Source organism: Dermacentor andersoni, chromosome 3, assembly GCF_023375885.2.
Source record: "Dermacentor andersoni chromosome 3, qqDerAnde1_hic_scaffold, whole genome shotgun sequence".
In the NCBI taxonomy this organism is placed as follows: Eukaryota; Metazoa; Arthropoda; class Arachnida; order Ixodida; family Ixodidae; genus Dermacentor; species Dermacentor andersoni.
In genome coordinates this window covers 10190360-10211221 of record NC_092816.1, presented here as the reverse complement: position 1 = coordinate 10211221, position 20862 = coordinate 10190360, and positions in this window count along the sequence as shown.

Genomic DNA, 20862 nt, shown 5'->3' with positions numbered 1-20862 from the left:
AGACCTGCACCGCGAGTAGCATGAACAGCGGGGCTCGAACGATGAGAACCGTCGTTTTAGTCTCGGGTTCGTCAACGGAGTCCAACTAAAAAGAAAACCCGTCTAGTAATGCTCGTCATTGAACGGCGAGTCGAACGAACATATAAAACGCAACTTTCATGTCTGTTCCCAGCAAAGGTTTCAACTATAACGAAACAAGTGCGCCAAGCAATTGGCGCAACATCCTAATGAAGCCTGCCGCACCAGAAGCGTGAACGGCGAGGCTCAGACAACGTGAACCACGGGTTTTGTCGCAGCGAGTGAAAGTTTCCAACTAGAACCATGCCGAACGTTATTTAGTGTGAACAGAGGCTGCAGACGCTCTCTCTTCTCACCAAATCGTCAAAAAAAAAAATACAAGTGACTTCTGATGAATGGCCACTTTCCTCACAAAGGCACGGGCCCCACGCATTTTCAAAGTTCGCCCAGCCGATGTTGTGCAGCGAAATCTTTCGGCGAGCCGCGTTGCTTTTGCCGGATGGAATAACGAAAAGTCTTCCCCTAGCCTCCTCGGTTGTTGTACCCATAAGCACAACATATTCTACGCAACGCCGCAATACGCAAACGGTGCCAGCGATAGCGAAACTTTTCCCGCCAAAACTCCGCCGCCAGAAACCAACCGAAGCGCGATTTCGAAACCCGGGAATGGCGCCGGCGTCTGCTACGGACCAAAAAAAGAGCGCGCTAGCACGTGACCACGGCGCTTCGACCAATAGGAGGGTCGACTCTCCGGAAGCGTGGCAGGCGAGAGCGAAAGCTGCGAAGTTCGCAGGAAGTCGTCACTTTTTATTTAGGGGTTTTAGCGCGCTCTAAGCGCGTGTCCCCGTATATGATCCCGCAGAGAGCAAAGTTGCGCATAAGTATGTTCCAGCTATGCAGTGAAGCCACTCGTCGCGCGCGCAGGAGGCAAATGCCGCGCGGTGTGCCATTTGCTTTTTTTGCCTGCTGGTCGCGAGCTACATGCGCCAATTGTTCGCAAGCGCTTAGCAAGATGGCACTCTTTAATACAGGCTGCGCTCGAGCCATTGGTGTAGCCGGAATAGAGTAGGGTTGCAATCCGCTGAAATTTTGTTTGTATGCACATATACACACGCACATATACAGCAACACACACGAACATGCATATAGGGGGTAGGACCCCCCTCGATCCACTGAAATAAAATCCTAACTGCGCCCGGGGCTCGAACAGCTCAAAAGTTCACGTGCAAACATGCATTACCTTGCAACAAAAAGCGTAGCAATGTTTTCCAGCATGCATATGAAGTTTTCTCACCGAAGCCGGGAGGCAAGAAATGTTTTAAGGGGGCGTTTAAAGAAAACTTCATACACGTAAAATGGACAATTATGTGAGCGCATTTTGGCTGCTGAAAGCAGCTGATCGTCGCAAAGAGAACTATCGTGCCTGCAGTTATTTCAGTGACGGTTAACAGAGCGTCATTTATAACTAGCCGTCGTTCCCAGCAGCTGTACGTTTTCGATCAAGCAAATCTTCAAGTGTAAAAGATTCAAGATGGACGAGCTTCTAGATCAAATTTATTTCGTACAAGGGAATGGATGACCAATGGCTGCTGGCAGCAGAGCAAGAGTGCTGGTTCTTGCAGCCTTGGGGGGTGGAATTCAAAGCAACTGGAAAGACAACAAGCTATTATGAGTACCAACTGGTTATTTTTATTGCACTAATCACATCAAGATGGCCAACATACAAAGTAATTACTCACAGATTGCAGACTATATTATGGCAAAACATTTTCTTGATCTGTTCATACTACTCAAGTCAATTTACTATAGCACAGTGCCTATTAAGCATAGAAGCAGAATTATACATTCCTCACGTCGACTAACGCTGATCAAAAAAGCAAGATATTGCTGGCGAAAAATGCTGAAGCTATCACAGCTGTCTCATAAACGGGAGCGCGTGAGGTTTTCGCTTACCAGAGAACAATGAACACTCGTACATCATTCAATACTACATGGCAAATCAGAACGTCGACAAAAAAAAAATAATAGAGAGGAGAGAAACACCAGGGGGTAGCGGGCTAATTCTATCCGCTAGTATTTACTTTAAAAAAAAAACACTGCTCTAGAGCCGCATAGCCAGAACAATCGTACAAGCAACACAGCTGGTTGGACTAGTTGGTAAGTTAACATTCTTGGCGCATGTGTGCAGCGCGACACAGACGTGTCGTTGATTCTTGCTCCCGCGTCTATGTCGCGCTTCACATACGCGCCAAAAATCGTACAAGTGAACAATCCGTCGTGTTACCCGTACGCAACTCAGCGTTAATAGGGGTGTCACTCGAGATAAATGTTGCTTTAGTGCAAACAAGGCAAACTCACCTCTGTAAACAAGGCGAACGCATCTCGCATATCCTGGTCCCTTTCAGAGCCCCAGTCTCGGCCCGTACGCAGTCGTCGGGGCACGTCTGTCCGTCCGCAGGCACCGCGTAAAAAGCTTTGCCACCTTCCGTGCGTCTTGTGGAGTTCGGTGCGCAGCAACCCGTCATACTGGTATACAAGTGTCAATATGATGTGTTTAGTATCACTTCACCAAGGTCCTTGACTTAATATCGTCGAATACCGCACTTGCAGCTCGGCGCCGATGAATGCAACCATGAATGCAAAGCACGCTCGAAAGTCCGCTGTCGGTGGCGCTGACGGAAACGGCGAGTGGGCATCGCGCCCGCAAAGTTGGCTTCGCAGCGGCGCAGTTGAACATCTGATGTCATTTTGCACCACGTCATAGCGCTCGGTGAATACCGATGCCAGCGGCGCCGGAAAAGTTATGCGCAACTCTGCTTCCTATGGGAGCATATACAGGAGTTAGAGTGTACTAGAATACTCAGAGGAACACTAGCACTCCGTACTTTCCCCGGCACGCGATTCTCTTCTCCGGGCACCTTCTTCCTCCGGCGCTCGCTTCTCTCGCGGCGACACGCACAATCTCGCCGATTTCGCAGATAGAGCATGAATACTTGCGCATAAAATTAGCGCACTATTCCTACGTGCGGGAAATAATTTAGTTCTACAGCAGCAGGCTTTCACGGCAAATACCGCCTCACCTTCGAGAGCTGTTTCTCGTCATATATGGAAGGTGAACACTTGCATTGTTAGGAGCGTGCTGCGCATCATTCATGTCTACTATCCGCCGCGGTGGCTTGGCGGCTGTGGTATTGCGCTGCTAAGCATGAAGTCTCGGGGTGAACTCACGGGGCCGGTTTCCGCTTTTCGATGGGGGTGAAATGCGAAAGACGCCTTTTCCCGTGTATGGGGGACAGTATCCCCTAATGGTCAAAATTAATCCGGAGTCCCCCACTACGGTGTGCCTCATAATCAAATCGACATTTTGGCACGTAAAACCCCAGAATTCATTCATTCATTCATTCATGTATGCTCGCACTTGGTCGTATGCCTTATAATGCGTAATCACCGGGAGTGGGAATGGACCATAGGACTGTCAAAGTGGAAGCAAAGTGTATGTATGGGAAGCGTGGGAAGTCAGTCACGTGGTGAAAGTAGAGAGGGAAAGGGAGAGCTTAGATGAGCGTGAATGTGTGTCTAATGTAGAAATCGGTGTGTGTGTGTGTGTGTGTGTGTGTGTGTGTGTGTGTGTGTGTGTGTGTGTGTGTGTGTGTGTGTGTGTGTGTGTGTGTGTGTGTGTGTGTGTGTGTGTGTGTGTGTGTGTGTGTGTGTGTGTGTGTGTGTGTGTGTGTGTGTGTGTGTGTGTGTGTGTGTGTGTGTGTGTGTGTGTGTGTGTGTGTGTGTGTGTGTGTGTGTGTGTGTGTGGGCGCTCTACAATTTTCGCATTGACACTTTTCATCTAATTATAATCTTCACCAAGTTCATTAAATAATTAAGAATAATTATCTAATTAGGGGAAATACAAAAATAATCTGAGTATCTACAAGCGACGGCAAACACCGTTACCTTGGCTCTGTCCAACTACGTGGCATTCGCATATTTTTAAATCTTGGTGCATGACAGTTGAGACACCCTGTATACATGAGTCTACAAAGAATAACTCGAAACTCTTAGGCTGCTGATAAAACCATTTGTTTTTCCTGTGACGTCAGCATATCTGTCTCAAGAGCAGGTGGTCTTCAATACATGAAAGAAGAGGATTCAATGTTTCGTCATTATTGTGAGCTCCATTCCCAGCTGCATTCTCTGCATTGTTTTCAGGAATATTGCAGTGCCTTGGTATCTATTGAAATGTTCTAACGTCATTATTTGTGCTCACTTCTGTGTGCTCCTTGAACCTTCTACGCAATAATTATGTACTGAACGTATATTTATCTGATCTTTAGTAGTGCGAAAGTGGCTTGACAATCGCTAGGAAAAAAAACATTTTTTGACAATTCTCTACTGATGATACAATACGCAAGTTGATAACATAGCGAACATTTCAGCGACGGTGGGAGATGTCACTCGGGATCATTTAAATGTTTGCTTTAACGCTGAATGTGGATGACGAATGCTGATATAGAGAAATTTTAACAGCCCAATCCATCCGTACACACGGGAACACGCAGAGGACATAAGGTGCACATATAATATAGTAGCAGTTATTCCATCATAACATGTAGATCATGACAATGAAAGTTAATATTCCTTGCACGGACAGTTTTATTTTGGATTATGTTGCAATCCAAGGAAGTTAATCTTCACTTTGAATAATTAAAGGCTCGCTTATGGGGTTTTCTGTTCCTCAACAAAGTTGTTAATTCGCGCTTGCATCCCTTTCCCTAAGGACGTGACACAGCACTGTGGATGCTTCTCTGTTCTGTTAAAATGCGGTCAGCATGTCGACACGTTTCAACTGTTCGTATAAGTGGAAAGGGGGATGCAGAGCTTCAGCGATAACCAGAATGCTCAATATTGCTTTGGAGGCACCGCGACACACCCTAAGCCCTGTTGCCAGTAAACGTTGAAGCCACTCCTCAGAAGTCTGGAACACGCTATCAAGAATAGATGTCGGATAAGCAGTCTCTTTTTTTTTTTTTTGTGCATTATGAACTTATAATAGTGAAGCAACTGATCCTCCCATACTGTTCCGGCTAGTCGGCGCAACACGTTTACTTTCTTTTTTCAATTGCGTGCATGCGTGAAGCTTACTACAATTGTCGTTCGAGAATAACTACAAAGAATTTAGGCTCTTCTACGGACATCAAAGTTTGCCCGTGAATATTAAGATGAAGATTTTTCAACTGTCTTCTATAGTGAGCTACACTACAGCTGTCTTTGCGTGTGAGACCCACGCCCCCTTTTTTCAAGAACATCAAGACTTTCTTTCAACGTGGATTGAACCTTTCTTGTAAACGATCCATGTTTCTTTCGTGCCAAAGTGCCATGCGGCACGTGCCAGTTTCTCACATTTCCCGTCGTGAGCGCTATAAGATGCTGTGTTAGACTGCACTGCGTTCAGGATCGGTCCATGTTTTTCGCAAGACGGGTACCTACAAGTGTACAAGGCAGACATATATAATGCTATAGCATTAAAATATTTCAATTCCTTAAACTGCACCGGTTAAAAATGTAGACGACATTGGTGCATTATGTATACACCGCTGTGAAACATACGTCCCCCTAACTTGTGAGTAGGAATTTCGCAATACACTCGGCAACGTTCTAAACATTTCACGCAAGCTGTAATTTAATATATTACGTTTGTTCGCTCGAACAACTGTAACAGCCGCAGTTTACAGAGGTGCGATATCTGTTTCGGTGCAGAGTTACGATTCTATAAGCTTCGTGCTTCCACTTCTTTGAAGCCTACAATTTTCGGCAATCTTTGTCAAAAATTCGAGGCACTAAATCGACATTTTGCTTGCTATAGTTGCTTTAATTTCACTTGCTCTCTTAAATGCTGTAAACATTATTTAAGTCGATCCATGGGATTTCTCACCAAGATGCTTCTGCGTTTTATATGTGCTTGAATAGGGAACTCTGAATTGGCCCCAAGCTAAATGTTGACTTGCAGAACAAACGCTACATTCTTCCAGCTGGTTAAACAAAATCTATGGAACGCTCTGCAACAGCCGTGGCGGTGAAAGTAATTGCAAAAACTAAGACATGCCTGCGTTGGCTGCAAAGGAGAACTCATTGGTACGCGTGTTCTACACCGAGAGTCGCCACACTGCGAGCTCCAAGCGCGTTGGGCTACAGTGGCTAGTTGGGCACCGTCCGTGTCATCGATCGCGACGCCATTCGCATCTACGAAAACAGAACATTTACAACAACGAGAGATGAGTGCATGCAGCATTAGCGCTTGTTAAAGTCCAGACCGAGTTCACGACCCGCAACGAGAATTGCTCGTTCTCTGTCGTTCAAGCGCGTCGCTGGCCAATATGTGAAAGACTCACCGGTGCCCATGGTTAATTGCAGTGGCTGTAATGCTATAGCATAATGAGAACATGTAATTCGATAACCATCGACATCCCGTGACTTCTCCTACCTCATGCTCATGTGAGAATCATTTCAATACTGGGGATAGAGTTAGAATTCCCAGGACATATCCCGGTTTCGAATAATTGTCCAATGTTAGTGTCAGATACGTACGCGTATCTATCGAACTGACTGTACTTGGCTTTTTTCTTCTTCAATGCGTCGGCACTCTTATAATGTCGTCGATGGTCGAGCAGTCCATCCTTGTACACGAGCCTAATTAAAGGCGTCGTCGGAGATGCCTTTAAGAATGTGGCTGACTTGGTCAGCTTCGGGCATCTTGTCGTTGAGCCGCCGACATAGCGCTAGTACATCTTGAATTTAGGCAGCGTACAGTTCAGTAGATGTTTGGGCCCGGCGCGAAAGTTCCTTCTTGGCGTGTTCCTGGCTCCCAACAGGCTTCTCAAAGAGTTCCTGCAGTTTCTGCTTGCAGGTGTCCCAACTAGTCAACTCCTCCTCGTGTGTTTGGAACCACACACGCGGCGTTCCCTTGAGGTAATGGATGATGTTAGATAGCATCATAGTCGGGTCCCACCAATTGTTCTTGTTGGCTTGTTCGTATTCGATTAGCTAGTCTTCGATGTCTATGGAGTCAGTGCAAGAGAAGGAGCCATGGTCTCGGAGTTGGGTCAAGACAATCGGTGTTCTGGTAGCCGAAGCCTAAGCAGCGGGCCTCTCAGTCGACATGGTCGAATGGCCCACAAGGTGTCCGCTGCGAATTTCCGTGATGGACTCTGTATATATCGCAACTACACCATGGTGTTACGGGGCTATCTACAGAAAAGGGTTTTTTTACACCATGCACAAGGAGGCTGATAGTGGGGCAGATACAACAAAGAAAGCGGACGATAGACCTCACTTGATGATGATGATGATGATTATGATGATGATGATGATGATGATGGTGATGATGATGATGAGCTAGATGTGTTTGGCACATACCAACTCGCGGGGATTGACCAAGAGTTGAGCAGATTTTGCATATGTGGTAAGCTAATAAATTAAACATCCATAACTTTTATGAATAAACTAAAGCGAGGAGAGTTCAAATCGATTCAGTAGACAGCCATTCAATAAAAAAAGAAAAAAAGTATATATAGTATAAATGAGGCAATAAAGCAGGAATGAAATGAATAATACGGTCAACCATGAAGTCGGTTTGATTCTATAATGAATTTTTCTATGGTGATGCACACATTCCTGTGTGAGTGCCCAAGCACAAACGCTCCGAACGATAGCAGTACCGGAGTGTTCAATGGCAGGCCGAGCTGTCGCACTGTAATTTCCAATGTCCTTTTTCTCAGGGAGGAGAAACTCCACCATTCCAGTGAACAGTGTTCAATTGTTTCTAATGAGTGGCAAAAATGGCACAAAGGGGAAATTGCCAGAGCAGATTGGTGCATGTATAACTTTAGGGGTGGGACTCGACAACGCAGTCTCGTTAATGTCCCTTTCATCTGTCTGGTTTTGCAAAATTTCCTGCTCTAGGGAATTGTAAGTGGTCTAGTTCCGATGATGTTGTTAAATTTGATTTTGATCTCAAAAAGATGTATTTTCTAAACCTGACAGACGTGATAAAAGCCATCGTTGGAAGAAGGGTAACCACAAGGCCGCTGATAGAAGCCTTGGCCAAACTTTCTTTCATAGATGACTTTGTGCCCAGGTACCCATATTAATCATAAATTCCACAAATGACTTGGAGCCAGTGAGTACAAAGTCATTAGTATATGTGACTCGCCGGGAGCAGTAAGTGAGGTGCACAGCGATAAAGAGTCTGTGATTATTACCACGGTCGTCCTGAAAGCTTGTAGCTTGCGCAAAGCTAGGACAACAGTTAGGAATTCCGCTAGGAATATTGGAGTGAAGTCGGGAAGCCAAACAGAAGAAGACCAGTCCAATGATGACGAAAAAATTCCAACTCGAGCCTTTTTCTCACTCTGCGAAGCATCTGTTGCTATAATTACGTTTGTGTGGAGCTGATTCAAGTGATCCTGGAGCAAGCCGTTAAGAATACGAGAGGGAAGCTGCTTTGCATTGTTGGAGTGTATGTCATCATAAGTAATAACCAATGAATTTGAGGTACTGTTTACCCTGATTACATCATTTATGTTTACATCTAACGGACTCAATAACGACTGTGATATAATTACTTGTGGCGTGTGAAACCGAGGCTATGAGACTATAAACGATTGGGCTGGTTCATTGATAAAGATTGACTGGGACTTTCTTAGTGGGGATTCATAGAGCCTTATGGAATGTTTGAACAGTTAGTGTTTTAAATCTCATTTCAAAGAAATGCATTCGTGATTCCTTGTAGGGCGCAGTGTTTGCTACAAACTTTGGTAGCCCGAGACATAAGCGAAGCGCTTCCCGTTCCAGCAAAACTAGTGGGCGTAGCTTGTAAGCAGAGGCGGCGGAGAATAACACACAGCCGAACTCTAGTATAGGTCGGATATACATGCGGTACATAATTATGAGTGGGTCTCTGCGCATGCCCCATCGATCATTGCTTATCCTTCTTAATATCCCCATTGCACGGGAAGCTTTTGAAGTTATATGCTCAATATGATGTCACCAGTTAAGATTTCTATCATAAATAATTCCAAGGTACTTGACTTTTTCCACGTGTGGAATAGAGGAATGGCGGTATGAAAGGGATATAATAACTGGCTCTTGTAGAGGAAAGACAAGAACGGCACTCTTATTTACATTAAGGGACAAGCAGATGCTGTCCAACCATACCTTTAGCTCGCATAAGCATTCCTGTAAGCACTCGTACAGTGACTGAATATCGCTTGCCGAAGCAAAAAACGCTATATCATCAGCATGAACGTACGTGCTCGCATTCTGATAAGTAATGGAGCTGAGTAAGATGCTAAGCAACAGTGGGGATAAAACTGCGCCTTGGAGAACCCCGCACGTTTGTCTGAATTTTCCCGGTGAAATTGCACTTTGTGCAGAGTAAAACTCCCTGCCCTGCAAGAGCTGAGCAGTCCACGTTACGAAGTATTCAGGTAATACAATATCCTTCATCCTCTTTATTAATATACACTATTCCACATTTTCGTATGCTTTAAAAGAGCATAGCGTAACTAGAGCTGCACATTGCTTTTGGTAACGAGCCAAGTGAATTCGGCTCTCTAGATCGACATGTGCGCACCAAATTGACATCCCTGGTCTAAATCCAATTTGGCAGGGGCTCCATAATTTTCTTATGGTCACAAACATAATCATACGTGCATGTAATAAACTTTCAATTAATTTTACAACATTTAATGTAAGAGAAATAGGCCGAATATTGTCTAGAACAGACCCACCGTGGTTGCTCAGTGGCTATGGTGTTGGGCTGCTGAGCACGAGGTCGCGGGATCGAATCCCGGCTACGGCGGCCGCATTTCGATGGGGCGAGAACACCTGTGTACTTAGATTTAAGTGCACGTTAGAGAACCCCAGGTGGTCGAAATTTTCGTAGTCTTCCACTACGGCGTGCCTCATAATCAAAAAGTGGTTTTGGCACGTAAAACCCCACAATTTTTTTGTCTAGAACATACCCTTTGATTTGGTCTTTCAGCAGTGGAATTACCTTCGCGATTCTCCACGCAGGAGGAGTCCACGCATATTGTATAGAGTAATTTCCGGCATCTAACAATCCGTTAGGAGCGACGTCAAAGAGAAGTAGTGAGTCCATCGGGACCTGGGGCTGCAGCTGGTAAACATGAAACAGCTTGGGAAAATTCTGACATAGAAATCTATCTCTTCGAAATTGTTTCATGTGCCCCGACTCTGAGAGGAGGAGGGAAGAGAGGTAGCGAATCGGGTCTCCAACCCTCTCGCAACTACATCCAGAGAGTCACTTTTGGTTAAAACAATTGACTCCAAGTTCAAGGGGCGAGGAATCATTTTTTGGGATCTTAAAAACCGAAATAATGCATGCTTATTATTTGATAGTGAAAGAAATTCGAAATGGTGGACATTGTAAGCGTCATTTGCCTTAGATACCGTTCTTTGAAATGTTCCAGCAATACATTTATAGTTGCCCCAGTTTTTTGGAGACTGGTTATGCGTGGGTTGTTTCCATGCAGTTTTACGTCACTTGTAGTCCCGCGAGAAATCGTTACTCCACCAATTTGTAGAAGCAGTGTCTTGGCGTGCCTTTAACTGGAACTCTGACCTCTTGCGCGAAGTATCTAAGATTGAGCAAATATCCTCAGCGTTCAATGAATAATTTGCAATTGATTTAAAAGTCACCTGCAATCATTCTTTAATTGAACGGTAATTCGCAAAAGAGTGGATTCGAGCCTCCACAGTGGACTACGGACCTGCCACTTCAAACACAACTGGAAAATGATCACTGTTTGTCGCAACATCCACCGTTTCCCATGCGGATATGGAAAGACTTTGACAAAATGTAAGATCCAGCACAGATCTTATCTGTCGGCGAAAAAATGTAACTGAACCATAATTTCGACACGAAGTGTTATTAGTTGTTGCCCAATCACATAGGCGCTTTCCACGCTGGTCTGATCTGTATCCCCATGATACATGATGTGACTTGAAGTCACCAGCCAATACTATCTCTTTACTGCATTTTGCCGAAACTGAGTCTAGTGGGCGTGTACCCTACACACCCGAAGGAAAGTATGTATTGACCAGCGAGAAAGGCCTACTAACAGGAAGAATAATTGCAACTGCTAGAATTTCACATTATGGAGACTTCAGCTGGAATGATATATTTGTCCTGCGGCAAAGCTTGCTTGAGACCATAATTAGCGAGCCCCCACCTCCAGGCAGGCAATCTCGGCGGAAGGACCTAAAATTGCGCAAACAAAATAGTGTTTGAGGGGATAGCCAAGTCTGTTGCAGTAAAATTACATATGGAGAAATTTGAGAAGATAGAACGTTTAAATCAGTAGAAGCAGCGAATATTGATCTGCAGTCCCATTGCAGCGCCCTTATCTACCTTCCGGTGTTGAGAGCACCGCAGAGGCAACAGCCTCCTCCAAAATATTACATTTCGGGTTGACTTCAAAGAGGATTTTCTTATTTGCTAACTGAGTGTGAGGTGGTTGCCTACAAGTGAGAACACCTTCTTTTTTGTGCACTCACGTCAATTTCCATGTTGGAGGTATACTGATAATCAGAGTAGTCTGGGCTAGTACTGACCTTGTTTGAGGAACCTGGAACAGGCCTGACTTGCTTTATGTGGGTTGCGAACGCAATTTCTCCATCTTTTTGAGAGTGGGGTGAACTAGCATTCATGTCAGAGTTTATTGGCTGAGCAGTAGCAGTCGGTAATAATTGTGCTAAGTGTCAGGATACCAGTCCATCAAAACATTCAGTGACGCTTTCTACAATACGCTCCATAGCTTTAGCCATAAACTTTTGAATACCTTGTGCGATTACCTCTGACAGGCTTTTATAACGACAGCCTGATGTCGTGCCGCCACACTATTTGGACGTATTTGGACTTCTTGAATTCTAGCAGGGCCGTTTGAGTAATCAGCATTGTGGACTCCACCGCAGGGGCAGCACGAGTCCGATTGAGCGGCGCAATCACTAGCGGAATGGCTCCCGCCGCAGGGGCAACAACGAAGGCTGGACTTACAACCACCCATGCTATGACCATAGCGCCAACAATTGCGATATTGTAACGGACGGGAGGCAAACAGGTCCACTCTGAAGATTAGAGGCCAGACTTTTATCTCAGTAGGGCAAGATGTACCTGAACGTGGCAATTACTGACTGGGTAGGGACACGTGTATTGTCCACCATTCTGTTGCACCCGTAAACAGCAATTACCCCGGCCGCGGAGAGCTTTTCTAGAGTCTTTGCCGGACTTAAATTGGAGTACACACCACGAATTATTCCTTTAGTGCAGGCAAGATGCGGGGGGATGAAGGCACTCACTTGCATCGATCGAAAAGATGAGCACTTAAGCAGGTGATACACGCATGCCTGGTCTGGCGAACGGCAAGCAATCCAACCTCTGCCAAATTGTCGTACATCATCATCATCATCATCATCATCATCATCATCATCATCATCATCAGCCTATTTATGTCCACTGCAGGACGAAAGCCTCTCCCTGCGATCTCCAATTACCCCTGTCCTGCGCCGACCGATTCCAATTTGCGCCCGCGAATTTCCTAATTTAATCGCACCTCGGCAGCATGGGTTGCGGCAGTATTTTGGCAGCCCATCACCTTCTTGTCTGTACGCAGTTCGTGGTGATCATCGACGTGCGGCGGCCCAACCTGGCGGAGCGCGAAATTCAAAAGCCTCGGAGCAACCAATCTGCGCAGCCGCCCCAGCGCCACGAACCTCCGTCCCCTTCGCCGGCTATAAAGATAGGCACTTCTTGGCATCCTGCACTCGGCAGCAGGGTTGCGGCAGTGTTCCGGCAGCTCATCGTCTTCTTGTCTGTACGCAGGTTGGTTGTGGCTCGCCGAAGCCTTTCCTGTACGCGCGTTTCCCCGCCGCGTCTGTGCTGCCATTTGCTGTTAATTGTGAAGTGCTAGTTCATGATGCCGACGAATGCAGAACTTGCGAAATCTGTTGAAAGTTTGACTAATGAGGTTCAGGAAATGAGGAAAAGCCTAACCATGTTCAATGAGCTTTACGAGGAAATGAAAAGTCAGCATGCCGCCCTTGCCAAAGATAACAATGAGTTGACCCGGGCAAACCAGCAGCTAACACTGCCCGTGGCTGAACTCGAGCAGTACTCCCGCAACGTCGACCTAGAAATAAAAGGACTTCCTTCGACACAGGGCGAGTGCTGCACCGCAATCCTTAAGCAAATCGGCGAGAAAGTTTCCTGTCCAGTCAACGATTCCGACATTGACATCATACACTATGTTCCGGCAAAGGAAGGACCGCACATTATTGCCCGTTTCAGTTCGCGTGCAAAGAAAACCGAGTTGGCTGCAGTGGCAAGAAAGACGCGATTGACGGCTGGCGCTATCGGTTTCACAAGACAAAATGACAATCTAAAACCCATCTACATTAATGAACACTTGACCCCCGAAAACTAGCGATTCTTTGCACTTGCGCTAAAACGAGAGAAAGAGTGGGAATTTCTCTGCACTGCTAACGGCAGAATTCTAAATCGCTAGTTCAAAGACAGTCGCGTGCACCGCATCTCGTGGTTCAATGATCTTTCCATCTTCACTTGAACAATCAACCTTCAGATAGCGAACCTTAAATTTATTACAGCGTAAACCAACTAAAGCAATTACTTAGTAAGTCGTCCGCATCACACAAGTATGTCATCCATTTTGACACGCGCTGCTTACCCAAACATAAGAATGACGTAATAAATTATCTAACTCTTTCCGCTCATAATTTTTCGGTTATCTGTCTCTCGGAGACATGGCTATCACCTCAGGATAATAACCTATTCACAGTACAGGGTTATCACGCGGAATACAACCACAGACATAGTGACCGCCATGGTGGTTCTGCCATTTTCATCTCAAAACAGCTTTCCTACAAACGCCGCTCTGACATTACATTTAACCTTGATAAAGTCGCATCCGTGTGGGTTGAGTTTGACCGCGCTTCTTTTCCGCCCAAGAAAAACATTATCATTACATCCATTTATCGTTCGCCGTCGTCATCATACATGAGTTTCTGCGCAGAACTCGATATCATTTTAACCCGTCTGAATCGTGAAAACAAAAATTTAATTGTCGTTGGTGACATAAACACAGACATTACAAATATCACGAACAGCTGTTGCGCAGAATACACAAACTGCTTTGTCGGCCATGGAATGGAATCACTGTTACAATCACCTACACGCTGCATGTCACACGGCCCTGTTACTCTCATTGATCATATTCTAACAAACGTCATTTCGCCTCAGATTGCTGGCGTTGTTAGCTTTGATATCACGGTCTATTACCCCATTTTCTTGTTTGTCGATCCCACAACCAATGCAAGATAAAAACTACGCGACGCACTGACTGGGGTGCTTTTCAGAACAAGCTAGAAGAATCCTGCAACTGTATAATTTCACCGAAAGAGATCAAAGAGCGCATTACAGCAGCAATGCACGCAACATCACGCATCATCCAAACATCAAATTCAAGAACATCCGTTGGCGTTATATGTGAAGAGCTACGGGCAGTCCGACGTCGCGCCGAGAGGAAATACAGGCGAACTAAATTGATATCAGACTTGAGGACGTCACGCCGTGTGCAAAAGAAAATTCAAAGATACTTATACAAGCTCGACAGACAACGTTGGAGGTCCTTTTGCACCAGCCTAGACCCAAGAAAACCGTTGTCCACAATATGGCATGTTGTACGAGCACTACCATCTTCTCCACAACAGCTACGTCCCTTCCGAGCTTTGGCTATCGTCCAGACGCGCAGTGAGAAGGAAATCGCGGAAGATTTCTGCATACACCTCTCCGGATCTACAACATCGGTAGCTTCAGTGCTCAGGTGTGCTCCTCCAACAATGGACGATCGTCTCGGCCTCCCATTCACGCTGCAAGAGCTACGTGCAGCGATTTCCTCTTCAACACACTCAAGTGCGCCTGGTCCTGATGGCATTACCTATTCTACCTTGCGCCATCTAGGCCCTCGAACGACTGAAGAGCTTCTGGCTTTATACAATCTCTCTTGGTCCTCGGGAACTGTGCCTGCACACTGGAAGACAAGCAAAATCGTGGCATTATTGAAACCAGGCAAGACACCCCATGCTATGCTTTCCTACAGACCTGTGGCGCTTGCCAGTTGCGTAGGCAAAACCATGGAACGCATGGTTTTGACGCACCTGGAGTGGTTTTTGGAGAAAAGCAATATATATCCAGACGCAATGACAGGTTTCCGAAAGGGTAGGTCGTCAATCGATAGTGTCATTGACCTAGTAACAACTGTTGAACATCAGAAACGACGCCGTCGATTAACGGCTGCTGTCTTTCTAGATATCAAGGGTGCTTTTGACAACGTTCTACATGATTCAATTTTAAATGCCCTAGAAGAATGTGGCGTCGGGGGACGTATGCATCAGTGGATAGCCAGCTATCTTCAAGAGAGAGCGATATTCATGACAACTCCAGACGGTGAAACAAAGAACCACCCCGTCAATCGTGGAGTGCCTCAAGGAGGTCTATTGAGCCCAACCTTATTTAATATCGTTCTCATTGGACTGGTCAAAGAACACGCAGGCACAGTCTCGGTCTCTGTGTACGCAGACGACATCTGTATATGGACCACGAGCTTAGCGCGCTTGCAAGTGCAAATGAAGCTGCAGCGCGCGGTGTCAAAAACGTCGACATACTTAAACACTCACGGACTGCAGCCCTCGCCGGAAAAAAGTGTAACCATGGCATTTACACGAAAGTCAATGGCCTGCTACCCCGTTATGATTGATAGGAAGATTATACCTTCAGTAACCCACTACAAGTTTCTCGGAGTCATCATCGACCGTGACTTATCTTGGTCGAAGCACCTCTCTGGATTAAGAAAAAAGCTGGACAGCTTTACTCAGATCATTCGACATATGTCTGGAAAATCATGGGGGCCATCCAAATCATCTCTTCTGCAGCTCTACCTGGCACGTTTTGTTGGCTACTTCCGCTACAGTGCGCCTGTACTTTCTCGGGTTAGTACAACTGCTGTACGCACACTTGAAAATGCTCAGACTCGCGCACTGAGAATTTGGCTAGGACTACCACGATGTGCGTCTACTTCGGGCACTATTGCAGAGGCACGTGCGTGCCCAGCTCGAGTTTATCTGCAACATGAGCCATTGCGAGTGCATCTAAGGCTGCTGACTAGACACAGGAATCATCCACTCACGAACGTCACAAGCGTACGGCCTGTGTCCGCCTACTCAGAAGCCGTGTTGTCGCAGCAAGACTTATTGCCGTCGGACTTCGAACCATATGACATACCTGAAGTTCCACTCTGGACGATGCCAAAGCCAACGGTGAGACTCTCAATCCCTGGAATAACGAAGAAGTCGAAAATGCCGTTTGCTGGCCTCAAGCATTTCGCGCTATCGTACATTGCTTACATGTATGGATATTACGAACATGTTTTTACAGATGGTTCTGTGACACAGACCTCTTCCGCGGCGGCCTACACGGTACCAGGAATATGGGGATCGCACAATGGTTAAAGATAGGACACAGGACGTTGTCTACAGCAGCTGAGTTGACCGGAGTTCGAGAAGCAGTTTGCTGCGTACTGCAACAGAGTCTTGAGAAGTGGACAGTGTTCTGTGACACAAAACCAGCACTGCAACTCATCAGCAATTATATGAATGGCAGAACCGCATACAGTCCTCTGGTTTATGACATCATGTCTCTGCTTGCTGAGGCGTCTCATTCCGGGCATACCATCGTGCTGCAGTGGATTCCTGGCCATTGCGGAATAGCTGGAAACGAACAGGCAGACGCGGAAGCAAAAAAGGCGCACACTGACGGAACCATTATAAAAATTCATTTTTCCCGGTATGACATTAACGCCTTGCTCCACACCTCCATTAAAACTTTTACGGCGCGACATTGGGACAACCCCGAACATCGACAAGAGCGCCTCCATAGACTTGACGCTGGATTACAATTACGGCTTCCACTTCGGTTGCGGAGAAGCTAGGAAACACTCATTCATCGATTACGGCTGGGTGTGGCATACACCCATCGATACCTTCACAAGATTGGACAAGCACGGGACCCTGAATGTAGCGTCTGTCACACTCTCGAGACAATAGCTCACGTACTTTGCGTGTGCCCTCAATATGCGGCCGAACGAAGAACACTCAAATCTACTGTTGACTGCTTGGACTCCCGCCCCTTTTCAGGAGAAAAGCTTTTGGGCGCGTGGAGGAGTGTTGACTGTGCCCAACGTGCTATAAAATCACTTTTGAACTTTTTAAGTGATACTTGTTTAGACGATCGCCTCTAGAAGCTGTGAGACGTGCAGTCAGTGCTAAATGTGTTTGCGCAATAACTTTTTTTGACAAGATTACTTTTTGTATGGACAAGGTTACTCTTACGTGTATGCGTCTTCAGTGCGCACCCGCATATTGGACAACGTGTATATAGTATCTCATTGTACCATAACATAATCACCCGCCACCTACCTTACCCTATATTTCCCACTTCCCCTTTCCCCAGTGAGGAGTAGCAGGCTAGAGACACGCTCTCCAGGCCGACCTCTCCTCCTTTCTCCTCATTAAAATCTCCTCCGCCTCCTCAAAAAGGAATTTCTTCGACGCCAAGTTGTTTCAACAGAGAATTTCACACATTGACTGGAAGGAAGGAAGGAAGGAAGGAAGGAAGGAAGGAAGGAAGGAAGGAAGGAAAGAAGGAAGGAAGGAAGGAAGGAAGGAAGGAAGGAAAAACGTTAATGCTCTAATTACAACTTTCAGCGGCTAACAGAGGCCTTCATGATTTACTGAAGTCTCTGTCGTCTTGAGTGGTCGGCGTCCCTATTCCAGAGCACCGCTGAGCCTAGCCACTTTGCGAGCGTGTTGCACCAATCCTTTTTGGACTGTGAGCACGCCGCTGGTGAGCAGGCCCTCCCACTGTTCCGCACAGGGTTTTTTTTTTTTTCTTTGTGGAAAGAGAAGTTATTTCTGCACTCCCATGTGATGTGATATAGTGTTGGGATGGCCCCACATCATGGGCATGTGTCCCTGTATTGACTGGGAAACATGTTATGTAGGATGTGTAGATTGGAGAATGTTCCTGTCTGCAGCCTTCGCCAGCCGACTGCTTCGTGTTGTGTTAAAGATGGGTGGGGTGGTGGATATGTTATCCTTTTGCCTCTGTGATGGTTTAGTATTTCCGCGTACGTTGGTTCCACCGTCATAGTGGTATCCGGGTCCATTGACTGTCCCACTCGGTATGTAAACTCGCGAGCTAGACTGTCGGCCCTTCGGTTACCCTCTATTCCGGTGTGACCCGGCACCCAGAAAATCGTATGCAGTATCTTTTCGTTCGGAAGCCCTGCCTCGAGGAGGATTCGCAGCGCCCCTTTGTTGATTCTACCTGCCGTGTAATTTCTGCATGCTTCTTTGGAGTCTGTGAGTATTGTCAAGGATCTGTTTTTACGGTAACCCTCCACCGCTGCTAAAGCCACAGCTGCTTCTTCCCCCTCTGTTACCGTGCAGCTCCTTAGGGTTGCATTGACTGGAACGTTTTCCTTCATGAACTGAATGTTCAGGCAGCTTTTAACAATTTTTGTGCTAAAATAATGAAAACAACTAGCCCATGCTCGTCATTTTCTGTTACTTACAAACGGTACTCTGCCCCCAGAAACCCATGGATCACGAATAACTTACTGCGGTGTATTCGTAAAAAGGATAACCTACATAAAAAAGTTAAATTGCGACCATTTAATCTGGCTTTGAAAAACCTGCAAAAGATACTCTCAAACATTATCTAGAGTTTTGAAAGCTGCTAAACGAGATTATTACCAAAATCATATTATTAAAAAGGGAAACAATATACGCAAGAACTGGGAACTAATAAAATGATTTTTGAACATGCCTAAACAACGACCTGTAGCAAATGAACTTAATGATGCTTGCCGGCGACTCGCTAACCCTCCTGATATACCTAACACATTCAACAAGTTTTTTTCAACGGTGACCTCAAACCAACCGATTCATATTTCGCACTATGCTCGCTGCTCCCAATCATTTCATTTACGACCTACGTCACCGGAGGTAGTTTTTCGTGTTTTATCTGGTCGAAAATGCACTGGCCCAGGGTTAGACCTCATTCTACCCTCTAAAATTAAACTGGTCGCCCATGAGCTATCGGGTTTTCTTGCTACCCTTATAAATAATATATTTACCAGAGGTATTTATCCCTCCATAATAAAACAAGGAAAAGTTGTGCCTGTTTTTAAAGAAAGCAGATCCGAGCGTATGAGGTAACTACCGCCCGATAACGTTCCTACCGTTCTTTAGTGAACTAATCGAGAAACTTTTTGCTGACCGCATCATGAAGTACCTTGAAAAATTTAGCCAGTTTGCACCGCATCAATTCGATTTCCGCCCTAATTTTCCACCGAACTTGCTCTAATAGAATTCACTGACCACATTAAAAACTTCACTGACAACGGGTGCTGGGCCGCGGCGTTATTTATTGATTTTACTAAGGTATATTGATACAATTAACCACACCATACGTTTTTCTAAGTTATAACCACTGGGAATCACTGGACCTGCTCTATCCTTCTTACAGAGTTATCTACTTGACCGTACCCAGGTTATCCAATTCGCTAACGCCATATTGCAGCCAATAACTACTAATCAAGGTGTTCCGCAAGGATCCATTTTAGGCCCTCTTCTTTTTCTTATGTATATTAATGACTTGCCTAATTGCCTTAACAATTCAGAATGCATACTTTACGCTGATGATACAACTATATTTGCTGGAGATTAAGATCTTAATAACTTAACAACACGAATAAACAAAGACCTTAGAAAAATTGCGTCTTAGTGTATTCAAAATGCGCTGCAAATAAACGCCACAAAAACATGCTTCATAATTTTTCATACTCATCATAAGCAAACCTCTGACCCCTTTCTGTACAGGTCACTTCCTGCTTTTCGTGTGTAGAATTAAAGTGGCTGTGGAATCTCTGTAGATATTTTCCAAGGTACTTGCGTAAGCGTTCTGTACTCCTTGATTACGCAATGCCTCTGTGACTACTAATATCGCTACTTGATCATGCCTTTCCGTAATCTATGAAAGCCATATAGAGAGGCTGACTGTACTCTGGCGGATTTCTCGATTACCTGACTGATAACGTGGATGTGATCCATTGTGGAATATCCTTTCCTGAAACCTGCCTGTTCCCTTTGGTTGATTAAAGTCCAATGTTGCCCTTATTCTATTAGAGATTATGTTGGTGAATATTTTATATAAGACGTGAAGTAAGCTAGCCCTATATTTTTTCAATTCTTTCCCTTTTTGTGGATTAGTATAATGTTTGCACTATACCAGTTTTCTGAGACCCCTGCAGTCAATAGACACTTCGTATAGAGAGCCGCCAGTTTTCCAAGCATTTGTCTCCTCCGTGTTAGATTAAATCGACTGTTATTCCATCTTCTCCTGCTGCTCTTACCCGTTTAATGTCTTGTAAAACATTTCTGGCTTCATCGATATAGGAGTTTCTGTATGCTGATCATTGCTGTTTCGAATGGAGTTATCCTAAGTCCTCTGGGTACTGTCCAGGTCAGTATATAATTCTTCCGCTGCTTTTACTATACCTTCGAGATTTTTGATGATATTACCCTGCTTATAATTCAGTGCATGCATCTTGGTTTGTCATATGCCAAGTTTTCTCCTCACTGATTTCAGGCTGCGTCCATTTTTTACGGCTTCTTCAGTCTTTCTCACGTTATAATTTC